The following is a 12,529-nucleotide window of genomic DNA, read 5'->3' as shown; positions in this document are numbered from 1 at the left end:
CCCCCCCCCAACCCCTTTTCATTAACCTCTCCCCACCCCAACCCCACGTTAAGACAACAAAGAGCGACAGAACTGCATGTAACGGTAAAGAAAGCACTACTCTAACCTCTGAATAAGAGGCTGCATACCAAGGGCGACTGTTAAGCCAAGGGACGTAAACATTAAAATGTTTTTGATTTAAATAAAGACGGAAGAAATTATCTTGACTTTGTCGACCATCTCTTCAATTTACCCGTTTTTAGATTCGAGGGGGGGTTATTCCTTACTTTTATACCCTGAATTACCTCAACACTAGAAGGTATGGTATACGTACATGTTTTGGGAAGACAGCACAACACAAAGCTCTGTGCGCCAACGTAAAAAAATAGATTCTATAACTTCATGTGTGGCGTCTATTATAATAGCAGGAAAGAAGGTGAAAGGAGACCTACCCGGATTCGAACCCAGGACCTTTGAATGAGAGGCGAACACCTTAACCTCTAGGCCACGAAAGCCCCCATAGCAAGTCTGTAAACAAAACTATCTTACATTAAAATGAATAAGTCGTCATACGGAGTTATCATTGAGTACATGCTTAAATCATTTGGCTGCAGTCTAACACATCAGAGCAATAGGAATGGCCGTCAACACTTAAATCTACGACTGAGTTGGTACACACTAAATGCGACGCATGCAGCACAACGTTTGGCACGCCACACATTACATAATACACACTATACACACACACAGAGGAGCAGGCACAGAGTTGCAGCCTCGACACAGCCTGACACCAGCATTTTAACGCACTGTTTTTACGCACAGCACAAGGAAGTTAGGGTACACGTGATCCTGATGCAAGCACACCTGTGTCATGTTAATACACACCCGTGCAGCAATGACAATATTTAAGAAAAGAAACCACGGGTGGCGACTGTGGCTTTGTGGGCAATCGGGCGTGACAGGTGGGACAATAAAAAGCATTGGGGGTATTGTGGCGACAAGGACTTCTGCTCGGGTCTTGTTGTTGTTGTTTGTTTGCTTTTGTAGATATTTTGTTGACGTTTCAGAACACATACCTATTCACGGGTTAAAGTTCGGAAAGGGACCCCATGGTTTCGCAGAGAGTAACGGGGATATGATCTTTTTTAAAAATGAGAAAGGACGTGAAAAAAAAAATGAAACCCAGTCTGATTCTAACATTCAACAATAAAAGAATCGCAAGTGACATACAAAGTATTTGAAGATAAAGACGTTGGTAAGTAATTTGAGATTTTATTGATTTTTTGGTCACATTTATTAAAGAGGACTCCCATGAGAGAGAAAAAAGTTGGATTTTGCAGTTATAAATGATGTACTGGAGTTAAAGGGTATGTCCATCATTAAGTTGGTGATGTCAATATCGTGTGTGCCCGCCATTTACATTCACAGCAGCTTGCCATCTATTTGGCACTGACCTCACAAGTATGTGAATGACGACCATTTTCACATTTGCACCACTTTGAGTGATGGCTCGCTGCAGTTGAGGTGCTTTTGTTGGTCGTGAAGGAAAACGATTCAGGTCTCTTTGGATGTGGTCCCAATAGTGCTCGATTGGGTTAAGGTCTGATCTAATTGAGGGCCATGGCAGCACCCTGACATTGTTCTGCTGTTAGAAGGCTGCCGTAGCTCTTGCAGTATGGTGTCGAGCGTTGTCCTGCTGCAGGATAAGGTTCGGGTGTTGCTGGAAATGAGGTATGATCACAGATGCCAGTACCTGTTGGATGTAGCGTAGTGCAATAACACCGTTACCTTGACCAGATCCAAAGTTTTGAAAAACAACGGGTCCCACATGTTGGTTTAGGCCGACTGCACATGCAAATCATTATGCTGTGACCACCCCATTCATCGACTTGCATCAAACCGATGGTTGGGTCTTTTCCATATCCAGATCATTCCATCTCCTCGACTGGCGCAAAAGGGCTTTGGTAAGTGAATAGGACATTTCTCCACTGTCGCCAGGTCCAGTTCACATTTTGCTGAGCCCACGCCAAACGTTCCTGCCGATGTCTTACAGAGAGGACTGCACGTCTCGAAGATCGATGACATTGCAGTTGTCTTTCTCGAAGCCGGCGGCGCACAGTCTGAAATGGTTCTCCCGTGGTTTCCAAAGTAATTTTGGGCCGATTTGGTAGCACACATGTAGCTGTCTCGCGGGTGATTCCGCAGAAGGGCATGGTCTTGGCGTACCGACGTCACTCGTTGTCGGCCAATTCTGTGAGCATCACGAGTACTTCCAGTAACTTGAAAGTGTCTTCGGAGTCGACATATTGTTGAGATGGACACACCCATGACACATCTGTTGGACTCTCTCTCGCCTGCAATCTGCCGATAGCCCTTTCTTGGCTTGTTTCGATCAGTCATGGCATGGTCGCTGGCTAAAAACACTCGACTGAAGAAAGCGTTACGTCCTGTCAATTTATACCCCTCGGTCGGGTGAACACTTTTCAGACAATAAAAACTGCTCACCAACTGGCATGCCCAAGAAAATACTCAGTTTGCATTTTTTCTTCTTCCTCCACATTATGACCTTATTTTATACACTGTGAGCAGTTTTCAGGTTGGTGACCTGAGCTCACAACATCTCTAAATACAACAAAATCGGTCATGGTCTACATTCTAGCGAATGTGAGTTATTAAACACCTGAGTCTTTAAGTGGCTTTGTTATGACTAGCGTAACTTTTGTTGTTGAGTATTATGAAACATTCTCGTATTGGTTAGGAGTCCACAGCTTCAGCTCCTCACCCCTCCGATCCTCATAATGAAATGTCTTGACAGAAACGTGCAGGTCGTCTTTATCCACACCATCCGCCCCACTCCGCTTTTATTTTGGTACCTGATACAAAAGAGCGCCGACAAGAAATCGCAAAATCTTTCTTTGGTTGTGTTGTGGTACAAAAGGAAATGGGGGCTTTCATGGCCAAGAGGTTAAGGTGTTCGCCTCTCATTCAAACGTCCCGGGTTCGAATTCGGATAGTGATAGAAAAATTCTTCTCTACAAATTTTCTCCTTTCACATAATTTCCTGCTCTCTAACAATGTTCTGTCGTCTGCTTTCGTCTCCACTTTCTGCCCCCACCCCCTCACCTCCTTTGCCCTATCATCTGGGTTCCTGACTCTTTCTGCAACCTTTCTACTGCTTCTCCTTGGCTCCTTCTTTCTGCTGTCCTTCAGCCACATCCGTGATCAAATGGTAGGTAAGATCTACACCTAGCCTTCTGGGACAAGGGCGGAAAATCTCGGAGGTCCCGTGGGAAAGCTGCGCACGTTGAAGTTCCTTTGGTGGTCTAAAATCGATAAGAGTAGGCTTCAGCCGCCACCCGGGCAAAATTCAAAATTTCCCGGCAATTGAAATTGTTTTATGAGTCCAGAGCGCTCATAGGACCTTATGCAGTTGCCAGCGCTGTAAAACACTTACCCCCCCCCCCCCAAAAAAAAAAAAACCCAGCAAAAAAACAAAAAAACAAAAGGAAGTGTCTCTCCAATTATCGTCGTTACTGGATTTATCCCATATGTCGTGACCACACCAAATTAGGAAAATTCAGTCTCCTACTCCAATTATTCTCTGAAGGAGATAAAAATGCAAGATGAAGAAAGCTGCATTTGATTTTCTTCTGACCACGTGCGCCCCTGGCTTACAGAAACAAGACACAAACTGGAGAAAGGAAATTCCCCCATTCCAAAGATTGGTTGTCACTTAAAAGTAAGTTTCACTGCTTGTTTTGTTTTTTCCCTTATTATTAATCCCATTATCATCATCACCACCACCACCACCAGCAGCAGCAGAAGCAGCAGCAGCAACAGCAGCACCGTCAAAGTCCAACAAATCACACCCGACTCTCCTCACAACCCGTAAAGCGTTCGACATGTTTGACGCACAAAAGTGAGGAGCGGTGTGGACCGGTGATGAGCGGAGCGGAAAGGAGGCTGTTGACAAAGTAAGTATTAGTTCATAGCGTTTGACGCTTTCATCATCGTTTTTATTTTTTTTCTGGGGCGTAGCGGATGCTGTTGACAAGCGCCCTTACGCAGAAATGGAAGCTGCGCATCGTCTAGACAAAATCATCGAGAATGAGGGAGTCCCTGACGAGTTGTACTCACAGCCTCCGCCAAGCACTTTCTCCGAGAAATACCACACGAATGATACTTAAAATGAGCTAATTTTTATTTCGGTTTACAGACAGAAAAAATGAATTTAGTACAGTAAAACTGAAACACCGAGGTGCCAAAATACCCCCCCCCCCCCAGTCTCCAAACTTGATTATTATAAATACGCATTCTCCCTGTCATATGAAAAAGACAAAAACGACTAGCCTATAAACTGCAAATAAGGTTACGCTATTTTCATGGTGTGTTGTCTTTGAAAAGCATAATTCAGAAAAAAATGGCCTCCAAAGTCGAAAAATAATCTACTTTGATCGTGGTCTACTGTTTCTAACCATCATAGTTCAGAGAAAGTGGCCATCAAAGTCCCAAGTACGTAAACTGGATCTTTTATGTAAACACATGTATTCAACAGGGCAAAAACCTCTCAAAACAATACATGTATTTTGACCCAATTTTTAGCGGAAGCCTTACCAAACACCACCTCTCCCCTGAACAGTGGAGAGTCATATACACTGTATTTTACAGAAAGATAAATTGTTTAAAGTTAGTACTTGTCTGGGTTTTTTGTTTGTTTGTATGTTTTAATGATCTTAAATAATAAAGAGATACAAATCTAAAGAAAATCAAATACCAGCTTCTTTTCATTCCAATTTTGTCTTTTTAATATTCCATATATTTGTGTGAATTTCTGACAACGATATATTCCAAAACACAAGCAGAATTAAGAAGGGCGTGGTCTTATGGCCACAATGTGTGTTTGTTTTTAAGGGTGAGTGAATGGCTGGGGACATTATCCTCGAAATAGTACCTTTTACTTTTATTATAGGTTTGAAGATAATCTATGATATTCAAAGTAATCTAAAAATGACCTTTATACCATTTATACAGCGTCAAAACATATTTAAACGTCCTCCCGGGGGCTCTATCGTGGCCTAGAGGTTAAGGTGTTCGCCCCTCATTCAATAGGTCCTGGGTTCGCATCCGAATAGCGACGGAAATTTTTCTTCTCTAAAACTTTTCTCCTTTTCACATAATTTCCTGCTGTCTAACAATGTTCTGTCGCTTGCTTTCGTCTCCACTTTCTGCCCCCACCCCCCTCACCTCCTTTGCCCCATCCTCTGGGCTCCGGGCTCTTTCTGCAATCTTCCTACTGCTTCTCCTTGGCTCCCTCTTACTGCTGTCTTTCAGCCACATCCCTGCTCTTGTGGTAGGTAAGATCTAAGCCTAGCCTTCTCGGACAAGGGCGAAAAATCTCGGAGGACCCGTGTGCAAGTTGCGCACGTTAAAGATCCCTTGGTGGTCCAAAATCGATAAGAGTAGGCCTCGGCCGCCACTCGGGCAACATTCGAGATTTCTTACCAACTGAAATATGTTTTATGTGTCCCGCGCGCTCATATGACCTTACGTAGTTGCAAGCGCCGTAAAACACTTACACAAAATTAGAGTGGACCAAGTGAACTCTCTTTCCGGGAGTCTAAGAAAGCTGTCAACAATTGTATGTGGCTTGAATCTTTGACAGTTACAGCTCTGGTAGTTGATACTGTCATGCGAATCACACAACCTTCTCAAAGATTCACAGACGGCTAACATAATAATTGTAGCGAATAATTAAAACCAAAAGAAGTTCTCCCCATGTTGAGTTGAGTTCAGAACTCTTTATTTGACTTGATAATGCACAGAAGATGCGGGTACAGACTTACTAGTTTATTAGAACCATAGCAACGGACGTTATTGAACAATATGCCCAATGGGCCTAACTTTACATATACCAGGTTTCTCTAATGGGATAAGTTAGAGAGTTACTTATAGACTTATAATGTTTGGTACAGAAATTGCACTACAGAGGTCATGTACATCAACACCCCGTCTGTTTTGTAAGACAATTTGTTACTTTGAAAAGAGTTCCGCGGAGGGCGGCAGACTAACAACACACAAAAGAGAGGGTATTTTGAGCGGGGTATACCCTACCCCTAACCTTAAACCCTAACTCATATCCTAACCCTAACCCTAACCCTATACCCTATCCCTAACCCTAGTCCTAACCTTACCCTAACCCTAACCCTATATACGCTAACCCTAAGCCCTAACCCTAACTGTAGTATAGATCTAGTTTGCTCCGTGGACCTTGTCACGCTTAGGGTCGGACCTCTGCGGAACTCCTCCCTTACTGTGTACTCGTTGTATAGTACCGGTAAAATGATTATTATATACTGACGAGCAAAAGAAAGTGGGCACACTACGTTCTGGGCATTATTTCCGTTCCTTACCGTAGTAATGACGTATTGCCAATGGATTTTGAAAGGCTTGCCATTTTTTCATTAAGGGCAGACAAAAAACTAAGAAAAACGATCAAAAACACACCTTTATTTAGAAACTCATAACACCGATTCGAATGTTCAAAATCCCAAAAATAGTGACGGGTGTAACTCCCACCAACATTGATGACTACAGTACATCTCTGACTCATTTATTGCACAAGTCGTTGGATAAATTGCTGGAGAATATAATTCCAAGCATTCGTTAATGATTGTTGCACTTGTGGGGTTGTCGTTGGGGGTGGCCGAATCTCTGGGTATCAGAGGCACGGTGTGCTGGAGCAATGTCCTGTCGGCACACGAGATTGTTCCTGTGGCGAGCCAGAAACGGCAGAGGGTGTGGATAGAGAACGTCTTTGATGTATTTCCGGGCAGTCAGATTACCGTCGATAATGACTTGGTCGAATTCATCAGTACTGGTTATGGATTCCCTTACCATAATGCTAAGTTTGTCAGGAACAGCACTTACACTCTGAGGTAAATGACGTTTATGACGTCTCCGGTAGGCTTTCTGCCTTCCATAGTGGCGTTCCAAAACAAATCTGGACTCGTCAGAAAATATCACTCTATTCCACTAGCGGTTCAGCCATCACTGGTGCAGACATTGCCCAGTGGAGTCTGGCATGACGATGTCTTTGGAGGAGACGAGTGCGTCGAGCTGGGGGTCGGGCAACGATTTCGTGGGCTTTCAAGCGTCGACGAACGGTGAAGCTGTTGATTGGTCTAAGCCCAGGCCAATCTCTGGCAGTTTTAGAAGCTGTTTGAAACCGATCCCGCAAGTGTGGAACTCTGTCTTCAACAGCAGTAGTGACACGAGGACGACCAGACCTTGGAGTGTCACTAACCGAACCACTTGCTTGAAGTGTATCCTTTGCTTTTGGATCGTATCTCTCTCAACATTGAAAGCTCTAGCGACAGAAGAAACCGTTGCATTAGCTCTCGGCATGCCAAGAGCTTCTTGACGTTGCGCATCACTGAGACGAGGCATCGTATTTTAAAAAAATTCAAAAGAACTAACCCCAAAACTCTGACGGCCTTTTCCCTGACACACGTTGAAGTGTGTAACGAATAAAGAATAAAAGTAAAGGCATTTTGTAAACTTTCAAGAAAAAACGAGAAAACATGTTTTAGGCCAAACATATTGTAAACACTTTTTACAACAACAAAATAATCAAATGTTGTTTTGACCGACTTTCTAAAGTCACGCAAGCATAGCATGTCAATCGCCAAATCAAAATTCGCGAGACTACTCATACAGCACCGATTTGAAAACTGCCCATTTTCTTTTGCTCGCCAGAATATTATTATTATTATAATTATTACAATCAACTACACAAGTTTAAAACAATAAAACTTTGCTAAAAGATCCAATGATCTAAAATGTAAACGAAAGCAAGGAAACGAGTAGGATCGTTTTACATACCCTGTTACTTTTTTGGCATGCGACATAGACCTGATGTTTATGCCGTGGCAATGCTTGAGTACATTAGCAAAGATTAAAACTATTATATCTATCCTTGACAGTAGTGAATATCTCTGCCGGTATCTTGTTCCAGCTTTTGTCAGCTGAGAGCATTCACAGACTGTGCGCTGCCGGCATGGAGGTCAGACATTTCGGGAAAACCGAGGAACGCGAATTTGGATCTAGTTTTGGTGAAACAACTCCAGAAAGACCATGCAGGACCTACGAATAAATGTCCGTTTTCGACAGGATGGAGACTGCACGCACGTCCTCAGTACTAAAACAGGTTGGGTCTTGGGTGGTGTTTGGACAATGTTTTGATTTATTTTTTATTTTTTATTTTCTTGTAATTTTTAATTTTTAATTTTTTTTAATTTTTTTTTTTTTTTTGGGGGGGGGGGTTAGTTTAGGTCCTTGATACTGAAAGTACTCATGTGAGACATCTGTATGCATATTAGATCGATGCACTCGACACCATGTGACACATATTTAAACCCATGACGTGTTTCCTTCACACGAGCATCGTGTGGCACATCTTTACATAATATTAGCTAGTATACTACACAGCTGGCATCATTCTGACAGTGAAGTGTGAAGAAACAAACGAGACTCCCGTTCAAACTCTCTAGATCTTGTTTCATCTCTGAATGGTTCATACGGATTTCAACATAAGTTAAGGAAACACTCTGAGTGGCTTTCTTTGGTCGACCTGCAAGTGGGCGTTCTTGGACCGATTCAGTGGCTTGATGGCGCTGCATCAGGCGGACAATGACAGAGTGCGACACTGCAAGCCTTCTGGCAACTTCTCGGGCTCCATCTCCATCCTGCAGCCATGCCATAGCCCTGGCACGATCTAAGTCTCTAAGCTTTCGCCTTGGTGGCTTGTTCATGTGATACCGAATTTTGCGTAAACGGCGGCATATATTGCCATCAAAGTGAGCACAATCGAGACTATACGTCCATTTATCACGTGCACCATACATTTTAACTGAAGACTTGAGTTCGATTGCCGTGTGGGGAGAATTTTATCGGATAATCTCTGTCTTTCTTATGGGATTTTGTATTCCTGTTAGCCCGGGCTGGCCCTGACAGGCAGGGCCAAAGCCCGCCTCCTAACATCTAAATTGTGTCGATGGGGGCGTAAAAACACCCAGGCTTACATCTTATTTATACTTTTTATGATTAACATAGAAAGGTTCTGTACGATTGATGAAAAGTACAGCGCAATAACTTACATAGTGAAGTTAGTAGATCACACATTATATTTTGGACTTCACGGAAACGTAATATTTTAAAAACTTAGTCTGGAATGTTTTCTAGTAGCCCAGTTTTCCACTACGACGACATAAAGGTTGACCAACTATTTTGTCAAACTGTATTACTGGGCATAGAGTGCATTGATCTATTAGGTACTTGAACCATTTTCATACAAATTTAATACAGGGTGATCCCAAAGAAACTTTACAACTTTTTTTCTGAATATCTCGCGCAAAAATTGTTCTAGAATCCACGAAGAATAAACATGTTTTGAAAACGGAAAAGGCTGAAAGAAAAAAGCGCTCAAAAACGCAATGTTCACCAGTGTTTAAAAATCTTGTAAAGGAAGTCGTAAAAAGATTAGTTGACCCTTTTCTTTATTTTCTCTTTGACATTAAATTTCCATCCCTGTGACATTTAAACAACATTTAATATCTTTTACAAAGTTTTAAAAACCTAACGATTTCATTCGGAAATTCCTAGAAGCAGTGCTCCTCATTCCCTCCTTTGGACTCAACACATTTTTAACGCGTCGTTCTAAATGTTCAGTGGTGCCCAAACACAAGGACCTGCTAAACCATGAGTTTTTAAAGCCACATACACCGTACATGTTTACTAAGAAATGGCTTCTAGAGACAATAGAGTGGGGGTGCCCTATAGACAGCATTTTTTAAGTTAACATTTCCAGCAGGGTGAAAATGGACTTTGCACTAAACCAAATGTCATCGAGGAAATGATCCCTCTTTACAAAACAATCGAGGAATCATGAACACATTGCCACGCTCTGATCCATGTCATCTCGGCCCAGCGAAGATGACCATGGTATTGTCGTAGGTTAAGGTATGCCATGAGAATGCAGACTGTTGATGTGTAGGAAAGTCCTAGCTGCAGATCGTCTACAGACAGACGTCTCATGGGACTCGGCTTCTGAAATCTGCACTCTGGTGACATTTAAAGGGCTGCGGATGGTGCATGTTCGACCTGAAGTGGTCATTTTAAAAAGAACTTTTCAGTTCTGATTTGCTATAATGCGAACTGTTGCGTCATGCTATGAAAATGGCGACAAGGTTGAAAATGGGTCGTTGTTTTTTATGCACTAGATCTATATAGAGCAAAACCATTCAATGGACTTATCTAAAATGTGTATCAGACAAATTCCTTTTGGCTTCCAAACGTTATGTTCAAATCTGAAACGCAAAACTTCAGTATGGAGGATGATATTTACTAAACAAGTTGTAACGTTTTTTGGGGGATCACCCTGCATATTGTGAGTGTCCAAATGTTTGCTAATCATAACCGAAACTTATTTAACAATAAACACATCATTTCCAAAATCAGTTTGGACTAAATGTAATTTGTAAATTATGGACAGATTGCCTGTCAAAGTCGATATTACGATATATTTGGTCATTCCTCCATTGAAAAAGAACCTGATTTTAAAAAAACAACAACCAAAACAAACATTCCGAATTTTTAGTTATTGATATAGAATTGTATACATGTACTAGTATATAATGTTATAAACTCTCTCACTAACACACACAGTCAAAGGTGAACACATATAAAAGATTGCAAACGACTCAATGTTACTTCATTGTCGACACTCGCTGATAACGTATTTCTCAATTACAGTTTTTTTTCGTTGCAAAGTCCCAGAACCAGATGACACCTCAGCAAAAGCCATAAAAGTTTGTGGAAGCACAGGTGTACATTGTGGCTGAGGCGAATTTTCGGTAGAACGTGGGAATAAAGGAAATGCCCCGAAGACTACCAGAAAGCCACAATGGTGCCATGGAAAGCATACACCAAAACAATAAAACAAAGGATAAGACCTATAGCAAAGAGAAACCTAAGAGAAGCTCAGTTCGGATTCTGCAAAGGAAGAAGATGCACGGATGTTGTATTCACATTACGACAGATGTGCGAGAAAACCATGGAGTACAACAAGGAAGCCAAGGTCGTCGTCATAGATCAGAGGAAAGCTTTTGGTATAAAGTGAACCGAGCTGAACTGTGGAAGACACTTGAAATGTATGGTCTCAGAGGACAACTATTAGAAAACATTAGAGCTCTATACACCAACAGCAGAAGCTCAGTAAGAACAAAAGACGACAACACAGACTTGTTTAAAGTTAGATTAGGAGTAAGATGGGGATGCGTTTTATAATACATATGGACACAATAACGCAAACCCAAACCAAAGCCAAGAAAGCCTAAGTGAACTTCTTTTTGGAGAAGAGCAAACCAACAAAAAAATCACACCACCAACCTGAACAACAGCTGCGAGAAATATGAAAAGAGAATAAACAAAATAAAATACAGAAGTTATAATAGTTAGCCGAACACATAATCCCCAGAATATTCATTTCAATACTAGACAACTGTAACTGGTCAAGGAGTTTGAAATTAAATATCTTCGCAAGATTTTTTTTCTTCTGAAAACGGGCCCATAGACGGAGAAATAGAAAAGCCAACTCAAAAAGCCAACACCGTCACCTATCAGCTCGCACCCTGTCTATCTCATTCAAACATCTTCGTGGACACAAAGACAGCTCATCACTTCAATGTATACCAACATTTTGCTACCAGTGCCAGACCAGGACCCTACGTACATGTAAAACACATGAAAGCAAAATCGCTGCATGTTAGAAGAAATGTCTCCACAGAACCCCATTTCAAGACGAGACTGGTAGAGAAAAAAAAGAAGTACCTAAGTGCAACTATTGGAACGGGGTCTTGCCTGCCTCTAGCAAGAAAACAGAATAAACTAAAGGTTTGGCAACCTAATACGAATGCCACCTAACCAGCCAGCCTCAAGAGCCTATAACACTAAGTACTCAGGCGATAAAGGAAGAGGCAGGCTGCACAAAAGACGGAATGAGGGGGTAAAAGGAGCCCAGACAATTTTATAACATCCCAGTTGAGACAACTGCAGAGTTGGCCCACCATCGAAAACTGCATCTCCACTCAACGCCTAACGGCCACAGAGGGTGACCAAATAAAAAGTCAAAAAAAAAAAAAACTCTGGTTATTTCAAGGTCTACATTATTTGATGACGTATATCCCCGCAATTCTTCCACTGTTGTGCTGGAGCCGTGTCCCGTCAGGGCAGGATTTTGGCGCGGGGTAGGTGGAAAGGCCTGTCTCTCAAGGCTGCCCGCCGGACGGAGAACGTGCTTGGCCTTGTCACTTTTGGCTTTGGCTCATTCTTAGGTGGATGGTGGTCAGCTTTCTTGTCGTCCTTGGCTATGATGTCAGAGCGATTGTTTCGCCTGGTTGTCACAATGGAAAGAGAGGCAAAAATGATGGTAATAGGAGTCATACTACTACTACTACTACTACTACTACTACTACTACTACTACTACTACTACTA

At 42.2% G+C, this 12,529-nt stretch overlaps 1 protein-coding gene across 1 annotated transcript in view; it reads right to left on the bottom strand.

Moving 5' to 3' along the window:
• Positions 1–8,241, bottom strand: part of LOC106013188 — a gene marked incomplete at its 3' end in the record, with an annotated part of 17,076 nt that extends 8,835 nt beyond the window's left edge. The window contains 1 exon segment of the mRNA XM_035972488.1: positions 7,861–8,241.
• Positions 8,242–12,529: the final 4,288 nt, after the last annotated feature.

Source organism: Aplysia californica, unplaced genomic scaffold, assembly GCF_000002075.1.
Source record: "Aplysia californica isolate F4 #8 unplaced genomic scaffold, AplCal3.0 scaffold00708, whole genome shotgun sequence".
Classification (NCBI taxonomy): Eukaryota; Metazoa; Mollusca; class Gastropoda; order Aplysiida; family Aplysiidae; genus Aplysia; species Aplysia californica.
This window is presented reverse-complemented; position numbering and strand designations above follow the sequence as displayed.